General features: G+C 41.3%; 1 long non-coding RNA gene across 3 annotated transcripts; it reads right to left on the reverse strand.

The window, feature by feature from the left end:
- Positions 1-390: 390 nt before the first annotated feature.
- On the reverse strand, positions 391-12,926 carry LOC110355737 (uncharacterized). Of its 3 annotated transcripts, XR_010467935.1 has the most exons (4): positions 11,777-12,926; positions 9,487-9,594; positions 6,902-7,058; positions 391-3,103 (listed from the first exon to the last, which is right to left on the reverse strand). It is a non-coding gene; the product is annotated as an uncharacterized LOC110355737 (long non-coding RNA). The 3 variants fall into 3 exon arrangements; XR_010467932.1 differs by having other exon boundaries at positions 9,487-12,926; XR_010467934.1 differs by having other exon boundaries at positions 9,313-12,926.
- Between the last annotated feature and the right edge of the window lie 18 nt (positions 12,927-12,944).

The raw sequence follows: 12,944 nt of genomic DNA on the forward strand, positions 1-12,944 counted from the left end.
GCTGCAATCAAATGCTCTCCCAAAGCAACTGTAGTTTCAGTCTGCCTTCAGACTGCCAAGTGCCTCTGGTTATGCTGCTCCCAATATATATGCATCATCTTGTTGCATTAAGTGGCTCTTCCTAATATAATTTAAAATCAAAAAGTGAAAGGAGATGGTTCCTGATGCATGGGGATAAGAAGCATGAGTGTAATTCGCTTCTGGAATTCTGGAAGCCCTGTGTCTTTTGGTAGGTGCCATAGGAAAATGAAGAAACGGGTGTCAGCATCTGCCATTGCACTCAGCCATGTCTGTCCAAGAGGCTCTATAGTTGACAACCTGTGCAAAGCTATGCCAGAAAATTTTTAAAAAAAGAAAAAAGTGTACAAAGACATTATCACAAGACAAAAAATGGAAGCATAGTTTAATTTATTGTACTTCAGAGTTTGAAGTGAAAGGAACACAAATATTCTCACACTGGGTTGCTTAAAGATTTTTAATACATCGCTTATATTCAGATAGATTTGCTTAGGAGTGGATTAACATACAATTCACTTAGGTTCAGAACTCGCCTGAAATAAGAGTGTAATCTAGATGTTGAGCTTAGATGGCTTTCCTATTTCTCTTATTACCTCTAGTGAAGCCAGTCTTTAACTATATGTTTTTGTTTTCCCACAATGGTAAACTGGCAATCTGCCTTCACTTATTCTTCCATGTGAGCAACTGTATTCATTCTTAAGGTATAACAAAGCCAAGAGGACAGAAGCAAGGATAAACCCATGTGTAGTTTTGAAAATACTTTGCCCAATTCTTTCTTGTAGGTGTTTTTGCACTAGGATGCAAGCTCTAGCTTGATCACAATGTGCTGAAGTACATTAACTTATACTCTTAAATCGTATACAGGCAAACTGTTCTCCTGCCTCCCGCCCTCTGTGCAAAGGCAGGAACACAGGCTTTGCATAATGCCTGGCTTAAGTGAGCTTCTTAGAGCATTTCAGAAGGAGAAAAAAAGTCTAAATTCACAAAAGACACAAGGGCTTAATTCAAATGTTCTCCAGCCCCTAGCTAGTGATTTTTGCCACAAATTACTCTTTGTTAGAAAATTTCAGTATTTTCATAGTCAATGAGTTAAATTTTACTCCTGATATTTGGCACATTTAAAGTGAAAGAGATGTTGTATCCTTGATTTTTTACCTGCATTCTTGGCTATGTTTTCACTGTGACAGGGCAGTGTTGTTACCCTCTATTTTCTTGAGAGTATTGAGAATACTGTTCCTATTGAAAAAAGTAAACCTTCCATGTACCCACTTAATACTTATGCTAAAAACTAAATTACCAGTGGTACCAAACCATTATCTGCTACAGGAGAAAAGCAAGTGCTTAAGAATTTCCTAAGTGGTCAAACTGAGAAGGACAAATGTACTAATGCAACAGCTTGTGTGATGTTAAGGAATGCAAATCAACAAATCATTTAATGGCAATCTGAATTCCAGCAGGCACGTGTTTATGCATTTAAGCATTGTCCTGAAGAATGAGAGGTGTTAACACTTAACCGCTGCTGACATTTGTACATAGTGTAACAGCAAAATTCTACTAGATTTAATAAGCAATGCTATAATGACTGCTTTTCGACATCTCTGATTTTCAAAAATTAAAACTGTCAAGAGTGTTCTCTTGAGGTCTAGCCATTTGCTGAACTTAAAATCCAACTTTTTAAAAAGCTTTTTTTAATAATGATTTGGTTTATATGAAAGTGGTAGAACATTTTAGATCAGTGTTTTTCTTCACACTGTTACCAGGAGAAAATTTTAAGGTTGCTCATACTTTTTGTGAAGAAGCAAACATAAAAAATGTAAGGTCAAAAGCACTTTTTTTTTAATTTAAAAGGAGTTAAAGTTATTGAAAATTACTGTTAAATCTCACTTAAATTCCCTTAAATTATGTCTGTGTACACATACAGCAGCCTGTGTGTGCATACAGCAGCTCTACGTTGGTATTTAAGCTAGAAGGCAAAAGAAAAAGGACTGTGATAGTGATGTATATATAGCGGTCTACACCCATGTCATCACAGAACACCTGCATGTATGGCATTTTAGGGCTGTTGTCCCTAGTTCTTTGCAATTGTAATAATTTAAGTATTATTTTAATTGTTAAATATCCTCTCCTGGTTGTTTTTTTTTTTCCCTGCCATTATCTGAGGAATCCAGTTTCCTTCATTCCAGTTTCCTTTATCTCTTTCTCTATTTAACCGCTTCAACTCCCGGGCTGGAGTCCATAGCTCCTCTCTGATCCTCATGAATCAGAGGAACCACAGAACAGTGGCTCTTTTCACAGCAGCAGATACAAAGTTAGTGTTTACTCTTCAGTGCATGGCACAGAGCTGATCTGTTTTGTGCAGTTATTTTTTCTTTGCTAGTGCAAATAGTCATATAAAAATACTATTCGATGTCCTCTAGGGCCTATAATTTCTCTCGTCCCATCCAGGTTTAGGGAAAAGTGAAATGTAAACCGACAAAAGCTGACAGCTAGGGCTGAAAGCTGCAGAAAGCTGAGCTCCACTTCTGCACTAAGGAGGCAGAGGAGTGCGAAGGTGCAAGAGTTTAAAGCAAAGTGACACCTTTAGATTTGAAGGCAAGCCTAAAAAAAATATCAGCTCAGCATCTTCCCCCAGAATTGAAGCATCAGTCCTATGTGAGACCATATCAGGACACAACAGGGACACATCCACATCAGGATTATTTTACATTTCTACCAAAGAGCACCCAGAATAGGCTGCTTCCCGTTGTTTTTCAAATAGGAAAGCTGAAAAGCTGGAAAGTAAATTAGCTTTGTCAAACCACCCGCACTTTTATTGTTCTGTTTTCAGTAAAAAGTGGTCTGCTTAGTAATTTTTGTAAAGACTCCTTGTAATGAGAGCACTTTTTATTTCTACTATGCCAGAGCAGCCTTAATTTGAAGTGTCACAGCCCGATCGAAGATTTCAGCAGGGTTATTTTCCTGTGCCCTGTTTTCAGCACAGGGTTTGTACAAATCTTTGCACAGTCGATAACCTTGTTGTAGTTTTGCCAAGGTTGGCGGTATCAGGCACTCCAGTACAGCTCAAGTTCATCAGCGTCTGACCCTGCTAAATAGAGAACAGAGAGATACTGGTCAGCACAATTTGCAAGCACACAATTTTATGCATAAGAGTATTTCCACTGAAGCGTTAGTAATTGATGGCCATGCTAGAGTTGTTTAAAGTTAAGCAGACTCTGAACAGCCTCTCTGAACTGCAGTCAGTGCGCTCCTCTGCATTCACCGCTAGCAGATGGACCCTGCTCATGCAAATAAAGCTCATTAAGTGCATGCACAGCTGCAGGATTAAGTTAATCAGTTTTATAGTTGATAAATTATGCTTAATCTTCAAACATAAAGTAACTAATTAAAAATGATTGCATTATTACTGCCATCAGTTCAGATCATCCCTACCTGGGTGCTTATTTTCAGCCCCAAAAAAAGCAGTCTTCAGTAGTCTTCAAAGGAGGTTTTAAAGAAATTAATATGGATAGGCTATTTAAAATTGCTGTACCCAGAAACCAGGTGTAGTAAAACTCCTTTAAATTATACAGTACTAAAGCAATCCAGGTTGAAAACAAACTGAAAGTTCTTCAGGTGAAGTGGGCATTTAGAGAATAGCTAAAATTACTCAGATAGAAAGCTGAAGCCAATATTATTTGCCTAAAAGATAAGGTCTAATTCAGATGAGAATTAGTCAGGGAGACGTTATAATCAAATTAGACAGGAGGTGAGGCTGGTTAACAGCAACAATATGTTTGGGCTAGATGGTCTGTGAACTTTGTGAACTGACCACTTAGACAAGCCTAGAAATGTATCTGAATAAGCAGTGCCTCTCAAAACAGTGTGCCTAATTTGTGAGTGAAAACATTCTCATCAATATTGGTGGGAGTTATTGGTGCATAACGTAGCCATTTAACCACACACTAATCACATGGCAGACAAATGACATTATTATGCAATTACAGAGTCTTATAGAAAGTCTCAACAACTAATTGAACAACAAAGGTGATCAATACTCCAGTTTTATATCCCACTGAAAACACTGGCACCCCCAGACACCAGAAAGTGCCTTTTTGTGCTAGGTTGCAAGAGATCTGTCCTCTCTGCAGCGTTGGTTCCTGAATTCGGCCGGTGCCAGGAGAGCTCTATGGAGTGGTGTAGCTACATTCCACCCACTTTCACTTGCACCGCACGGGATCACATCACCAGGCTGCAGCAAAGTAAATGTAACGATAAGCAGCAATCTAGGACTTAACATCTGACAAATCTCGTGTGGTTTTTTTTATACAGCTATGCAAATGTACTGCCCTGCTACCTTAGCTCATCCTGTCCTCTGTTTTGCATGAGAAAAAAAGCCAACAAAATATTTTACAAAGAACAAGAGTTATCAGCAGCTACCTGTTGACAGAAGCACAGTTTAATATCAAAGGAAGCATTTATTTGCCTTGAATTTGCCATTAGGTACACATAGTTTCTTCATCTGCTAACAGTGTTATATTTAAAATTTAGTCAGACACAAAAATACCTAAGCAGCCTTAAGTGTTCCGACTCAAAACAACTTGCAGGCCTTTGATGGTGAACAGAAGTGATTTCCTGATAAAAAATGCAGGATTACTTGTGGGACTATTGTGGGTCTGTGGGTTCCCTGATGGAGGGCATGGGAACAGAAATTAGCCTTGAAGATATTAAGGCCTACCTGTGAGAAAGATGGGAGTAAAGGAGTATCTGGAGATATTAAGGTGTACCCATGAGAAAGAAGGGATGTACCCGTGAGAGAGAAGGAAGTAGAAGAGTAACATTGATGATAGCAAAATTAGCCAATGAGGTGTTACTGCTGTAACTTGTAACCAATAGTGAAGAGACACATGCATTGGTAAAACTGTATAAAAATGCACTTGTGGCAATAAATGGCATCTACTACTTTCATCCTGGAAGAACTTGGTCTATGTTGTTTGTCCGTCTCAGCTGCGACAATTACTAAATACAGTAGGATTTCCAAAGTGATTTCCCTCAGCAAAGCTCTGCTATGGTATTAACGTTGCAAGAACAGCTCTGGAAGAATTTAAGCCATATTTCCATTATTGCTACAGGTCTGTGTGCTCTGCACATTTAATTCTGCTTGCTGAGAAGACTGTCTGAATGCTTTACAGTAACTCCTGAGGTAGGACTGGGACAGCACGTCTGGGTTGACTTCTACCAGGCTGAACTGTGAGCACCAGGGGGGCAATCTCACTCTGCCCTGTGAATTATTTGCTTCTATGAATTATTTGAACTCTTCTGATTGTTGCAAACAGGTTATGTTACCTTCCTGGGAGCTTCCTTGGAGCTTTGTGGGCCAAGTTCCTTAGCCAGTGCCCTGGGAGTCCAGTGGGAAACATCAGGAGATGGGACCAGAGGCAGGACTGGGGAGCAGGCTCCAACATCTGTCCACAGATCATCAGACAGGACTGTAGACTGGCAAGCCAATCTACCCTCAAGTCTCAAGTCCATCCAGCAAGACCAGTTGGTGAGGACAGCAGGGCACAGAGCAAGGTACAGGCACACCCATGGCATGGCTTGGACAAGGTCTGGGTGCTCAGGCTGGGGCTGCGCTCCTGAGCCACAGGTAGAGGGTGTTGGTAGGGGGGTCCTGGGCAAGACTGGTCAGGGCCATTAAGAAGGTCTGTTCATGCATGAGGAGCCCTTTTTTCACTCTTCCAGAGGGCAATTCAGATCGGAAGATTATCTTAGGTGTTGTGAATTGTCTTTTTCCATTATGAACTACCAGTGAAGCCTACAGGTCTCAGGTACAACAATCCCAGGTCCTGCAGCACCTGAAGGCAGGAGCCTAAAGCTGGCTGCCTGAATATACCTGTCCCTCACACACCCAGGCTGCAAAGAGGCAGCAGAGAAATGCCCTTGTACAGAAGAGCACCGTATTCTCTTACACGGTGCAGCCTTCTATAACCAAGGGTTCTCTTGTATAATTTACACAGAGGGAGCGGGCAGAAGATGTAACCTGTCACACTGGTGTAACCTAGGGCAATTTGGTTGTATAGATGTGAGGACCCAGGTAAATGTGATATAGAATCAAGAGATCTTGGATGGTTCCTTGATGCTGAATTTATTCTGCCATTTATAGGGACAAGTCTGATACTGATGAAATCTATGAGGTTTTGCAATGAAAGATCCTATGAGGTACAGTGCAAAGAGCAAAGGTTAGCACTTCTATATGACTTGCATGCTGGGTTACTGCTGTCTGTTTCACTCATAAGTGTTCTGGTGATTTAAAAGTTTACAGCATTGTGCATTTCTTTCTCCTCGACTTTTCTGCACTGGAGGTTGTGCTGTAGCTTCCTTTCACCGTGCTTCAGTGATGTCTGCTCATTTTATCTGCTGGTGAAGTACGTGTATTTTGCACAGATCAAAGATGACAAACAGTCAGGGAATGTCTAATGAAATGCATTACCTAAGAATCAGTCATCTCCTTTTCAATATTGATGCCACAGGCACCCACAGTGCTGCAGAGGGAGGGTGTGGGAACCATCCAAAGGGCCTCCCCTGAAGGACATTGTGCTTTACAGTGACAAAATGTCTGATGGCTGGATGTGCAAACCTGCCAAGGGGGATGGTTTTTACCAATTAACTAAGAAACCGCTTAATATAAATAATGGCTTTCCAAAGGAGCTCCCACTTGAAGAGTCATATGTTGTTATTTGAATGACTATAATGAGCTTAATCTTACCCTTAATCTCACCTTTCATATACACATATAAAATTACATAAACACACATAAAATTACATAAACACACGTATCTCTCTATATATCCAGGCACACAGTGTACACACACCGCTCTGCTTGCTCTGCAGAGGCTGTCTGACCCACCGCAGGCTCGCAGCCTCCTCTGGGGTACAATGCAGCAGCAACCCGGTGTGGTGCTCTCACTCACGGGCAGGTGGAGGATTTTGGCCAGAAACTCAGCAGTGTTGTCTCTTGTTACAATGTGGTTCTCAAAAACGTAATCCTAATCTCGTCGGGCAACCTGGAACCCAGCAGGAATTCTCATGTTAATCATCTCCTCACTTAGCAGAGGAGGTTTTGTTTTCTGCAGAACTGACATGACTGGTTTAAAACCCCCAACCCCTCATCCTGCTCAGAAGCATCAGCTGCTTCAGGCCTGGGGGGAAAGGAGTCATATTTACGCACTTTTCTATACAGAAAATGAGACTTGTATTGCTATCGCTACAACTCTCAACTTCTAACAACAAGAGGTTTTGCATTTTAAAAGAAAAGACTTAACTGGTCGAAGCAGTAAAATGATGATTTGGTTTATGCAATATCTTCTTCTGGCAGTAATATGCAGTTGCCTTGATAAACTATACTTTTTATTTTTTCCTCATTGTGTCCATGTGACTTTCTTGAAGCTGAGTTACTTAGTGTAATTAAAAGAAAAACTGCCTTTAGATTAGAAATTTCTACGGGAAGAAATGATAAGGGGAAGGAATAGTCTGGCTGATTCTATTTTATTAGTTCAATCAGTAGAAATGAAAGCCCTTTCTTTAAGACTTCACCTGATAATCCTGGTGTCCAGTCACTTGCCCTTTATACAGTTGAGCATGTAATTGTTATTATTTGTTTACGTGCTCATTGTCATTATCTGTACTGCAAAGCACTTTAATAAACACTTTGCAAAGAAATAATCTATGAAATTAAAATATTTTAAGACTGGAGCAATAAGTTTCATATCAATGATGATATGATATTAAAAATGGCTTATCCATTTTTTTTACTTGTTTTGAACATTGCTTTAGGATAACCTGCTTCAATTTAAACCATACAATGTAGTCCTAGGATTGCTCCACTTAGATCCATGTTTAGAATGCAAGTTTTCCTCCAAATTTTAGAAGTCTTAGGTGAATGCACTACATTTTAGTGAGATGTGATTCTCATTTGGGCCATTAATAATTCTGACTGGCTTTTTTTTCATCAATAAATATGATTAACACAATATTGAAAAAATAAATTATATTATCCAAAAATTATTATTAAGTTTCAGAGCTGGCAGAGATGGTCAGTCTCCTGTGAACCGGGCCTGGTGACTGCCTGGAATATAATACAACCTATATCTGGCCAGTTATGCAATCAGACTCCCCATCAACCCTCATGCAAAGCTGCCAGAAAATGAGGAATCATTTGTTTCACTTTGCAGTTTGTCTTGGTTTTTAAACTTGTGTTTCATTTTGAATCTGAATTTGTCTGGCTTTGGATTCCTGCTATGAGTTCTTTATTTGTGCCTGTCTCTGCTACAGCATTGGTAAGCTGACCAAAGTGAGCCCTTTACTGCTCTCTACCCTATTTTTAAACTATGTACCACACTCCAATATCAGTTTTATCAATGCTATACACTGAGACAAAATCATCTCTTCATTACTTCTTTATTGCATATCCAGGAATTACCTCAGCTTTTTTGCTGCAGTCATCTACTGAGATACTTGTTAGGCTTTGACTCTCACATTCTTTATGCTACCTAAGAGTTGCCACTCTTATATCCTTTACAATGTTCCTACTTTTCAGGAGATGGCTTTTTGTGTAGTTTTTCTTGGCTGCCTTATTCCTGTCACTGTTTATCACACTGAGAGTGCTACATCACTTCAAGTTTGATTAGCACTGATTTTACGTTTACTTTCCAGGCCATTTAGGAAACAAATGGAGCCCCAAAAGAAACATCAGTTTTCAAAGACAATTGTCACACTGACAGCTACTTTGAACCGCTCATACAGTTCTTGGTGCACTGAATCTGTGGTTTATGGCATTATAATTTTTTTTCTGAATATTAACATGTGTTGCTAAGTCAAACACCTTAAAAAATGAATACAACTATGTCATTTTCCTCTAACAGCCAAGCCTGCAATCTCACTTCAGGTTTCTCCGACAAGACCTGTTTTTCCATTAGATTTTGTTGACTGGCACACATAGTATTAAAATGCTTCATTTAATTGTTAGACATTGTTTTGCATCATTACTTTTCTTCTTGTCATCATCTGCTCCTCCCCAAGCTGAAGGTGTGACTGCCCCGGTGAGTCTGTGCCTGTACAGGAGGTTGTACAAGCCTACACACAACAGGCAATTATCATTACCAAAGAGTCGGTCTGCCAACAGGCTGGTTGCTGTTATGCCCATGACAATTTGGATGAAGATGCATAGTTCATCAAGTACATTTTCCATGATGCAAAGCAGACTAGTTTTGCTCAGAGAAGCTCATTCCTGTCCTCACCCATGCAATTACCATTGCTTACCTGCAGCCCAGTAGTACGGAAACAAGTCTGCTTTAGCATGTCCCTGAGGAACATCATTAGCACCCAAGCTACCTTCCATATTCTTGTTCCCGCAATAGGACTTCATGGAAAATTCACTGGCTAATCAGCCAGTAAGTACAAACCCTTTCTTGTATTATTACTGCTGGGACTGACCTGCAGTCAGCACTCTGCAAGATCTCAGCAGGGATCAGCTTGCACATTGTTCTCCCTCAGAGCAGATTCTGAGGGAACCTACAGTGCCACTGACTTCCCCGTCTTCTGCTGCAAAACAGAATAGCAAGTTACTCTGGTGGGAAGTTTCATCCTTTATACATCCCATTAAGTAAATACAGACCTGACCATAGCTGAACTGGCCTTTTGTATTTGAAAACATTGGCATGATTGTTTAAACGAGGCTTGCCAAGGACTCAGATTAATCTAGGTAGTTTACAATTACATGGCTCTCATTTTCACTTTTTAAATTTTGACATAGCCTTACCAGTTCTGCCTTCCTCCGGAATTTCCCTGGTCTGCCACCAGCTTGTGTTTAAAATGAGCACTTCTGCTTTTTTTTTTTCTTTTTTTTTTTAAATTCTTAACACAGTTATACCATATATCCAGTAAACAGACTTTTGGGAGAGAGAGGTATTGGCTTTTGTAACTACGGCCTCTGAAAAACCTATTAACTTCATAAGCAGTGGCTTTACCCTCTACTGTCCAGCAGCCCTGTTCACATTCTGTCTGTCATTATCTTAAATAACTACTAATTGCATTCCACTTCCCCTGCCTTCACTCTATTTTTTAATGTTAATTTCTGTTCCTACTCATCCAGGTAGGGCATTTCGCAAAAGTTACTTCGTCATCTTTCTTCTTAGCGGAGTCCCAATTATGATCTCCACTTTTCTTTGTAAGCAAAAGGTTTTCTTCCCAATTCTGTGATTCTATGATCAGCTCACAAGCTAGTACTGTGATCAGAGGGCTGCAACACCTCTCCTATGAGGCCAAGCTGAGAGAGTTGGGGTTGTTCAGCCTGGAGAAGAGGAGTCTCCAGGGAGAACTTATTGCAGCCTTTCAGTACTTAAAGGGGGCTTTTAAGAAAGATGGGGACAGTGAAATGTGACACTTTAGGTGGCTCTGGCAGAACTTCCTGTTCTCAGCCAGACTGGTCTTTTAATTTAATTAAGTACTGGTAGCTGAAGTTTTGGAAGGTACAGGACTTCTCATACAAGAAAATCAGTAATCACAGGTTCCACATGAGTGGAAGGAAAACAGAAATGATGGAATACAACCGTTACTTGTCGTAGCCTACTGTGAGTGTGAGCCTACTGAGATGTGGTGCATCTTCTGACTCTGCACCACAGCAGAGGACCTTGGAGAAACACGGTCTGACAGAACTGACCTTCAGGCGGTGTCTTACCCTTTGCTGTGCCCTCTGTTAGAAGAACAATGCTCACAGTTGCACTGTCGGGTGCTTTCAGTGCATGGATTTCTTACAGGGTTTCTCTCCTGTAGCTCTTTTCAAAGCTTTAGCTCTCATTCTCACTGGAAGACAGCCTATATTTACATCACAGTGTTCAGTATAATAATACACTTGAGTTAAGATTGATGTCAAATCACCCATGCAGAAAATGCCCTTTTAACCAATAAAATATAGCTGATATCTACTCAAAGGAGAACTGAAAAATACAAACCAGATGTATTCTTCAGTATAATCCCGTATATTTATAAAGAATGTACAGTGAACCTGCTTTTCAGGAGACAGTAAAAAGCTACAAGAACGTGAAGGTTTTTTGTGAACGGTTTTCATGACAGCCTTGCACACAGCCCTGTGTCTCAGCAGATGTGTTTGCTACCAGTTACCAGGAAAACCTCAGTCTGCTGGGCCTTGCAAGCAACTCGTGCTTGTGAGCATCGATTTCCATTGTCTCTGGCAACCTTAATCTGATCCCAGTCCTTCCTCCTCCTTCTATTCGGCCTGAAAGATGAATGTCAGTCAGCTTTACTGCCTGTACACAGAAGCCACGACTGACAGAAGCCAGCATCGCTTTCCAGCAAGACAGTATTTTTATAGTAACTTGCTGAAATCACTTATGTGCTAATAAAACTGGGAATTTATTTAAATAAAAGATACTCCTGAAGATTGTGTCTGCATTGATTTTTTACCTTGCCCTATTTCCTTTATTTACATCTGAAGATAATAAAAAGGTTTGCTTATTTACATCTGGAGATAATAAAAAGGTTTATTTATTTACATCTGGAGAAAATAAAAACAAAACTATTTTGCATGTGAATGTAATGCTGTTCAGCAATCAGGCTTCTTGCTCCAGGAAATTTGATTTTTGTTCTCCTGGATGCATTATGTTCTTTCCTCTATTCCTTCTCACACAACAGACCATTAATATTATCTGACACAGAAAAAGGAAATTACACTATGATGTCTTTTCATAAGCATTCTTTCTCTTACCAGTAAGTGATCACTTGAGAGAAGTTATGCTGCAGCAGTTTGGATTGGTTTGTGAGGATTGCTTTCAAGTAAGGAATGATATCCACTTTCACCAGACAGTTATCTAGTTCTTGAGTGCATGAAACGCTACCAGACCCCTACAGTCAAGCAACTCAACAGACTTCTCAGCAGGCCCTGTTACAATAGGACAAGGGGTAATAGTTTTAAATGAAAGGATGGGAGATTCAGGCTACACGAGGAAGAAATTGTTTACACTGAGGGTGGTGAAACACTGGCCCAGGTTGCCCAGAGAGGTGGTAGATGCCCCATCTCTGGAGACATTCCAGACCAGGCTGGACGGGGCTCTGAGCAACCTGATCTAGTTGAAGATGTCCCTGCTCATTGCGGGGGGTTGGTCTAGATGACCTTCGAAGGTCCCTTCCAATCCAAACTATTTTATGATTCTAAGAACATATTTCTTGTGCCTTTTTCATCAGCTGCTCCTACACATATTTTAAAGCATATGACTGCTTATTTTGCAAACATTTTCAGACTCATATAACATAGTTCACACATACAGGACCACTGAAGTTGAAACAAAACCAGTGCTTGTGATGTTTATCACCTGTTCCTTGTAGGCTTTACCCTGTTACAAGGAGATGCTTGGTAGATAGATTTGCTGCATTTGGAAACCTTACTATGGCATTTAAATGCAAATTAATATGCACTTATAAACCTTGTCTGGATTCCCATCTCTACCGACAGTCTATTGCTCGGGCCTGGAGCATCACCCCTCACCGCTCCACCCATCACGCCTCTTGGGGACCGACCTGTGGAGGAGCTCCCTCCCTCCCACCCCAGGGCGGACCCCTCTAAGCCGCTGCCTTCGCCCCAGCCACCGCTCCGGCTGCCCTTTACGGGCAATGGAAAAATCCAGCCGCTGCCGGGAAGTGACTCACGGGGCCGGGCTGCCCCTCAGCCAGGAACCGCCGCCTGTCCGGCCGGGCCGGGCCGGGCGCGGGCCACCAGCGGCCACGTCGGGCACGTAGCAGCGAACCAAACGCAACCGAAGCCAAACACGCCGGACTCAGGCTAGCCCGAACCGCTCCAGGCCCACCCCGCGCAACCCCCGCCCCGCCAGGCCCGGAGGAGGAGACGTCGCCACCGCCACCACCCCCAGTCCGCCCCG

Source organism: Columba livia, chromosome 1, assembly GCF_036013475.1.
Source record: "Columba livia isolate bColLiv1 breed racing homer chromosome 1, bColLiv1.pat.W.v2, whole genome shotgun sequence".
In the NCBI taxonomy this organism is placed as follows: Eukaryota; Metazoa; Chordata; class Aves; order Columbiformes; family Columbidae; genus Columba; species Columba livia.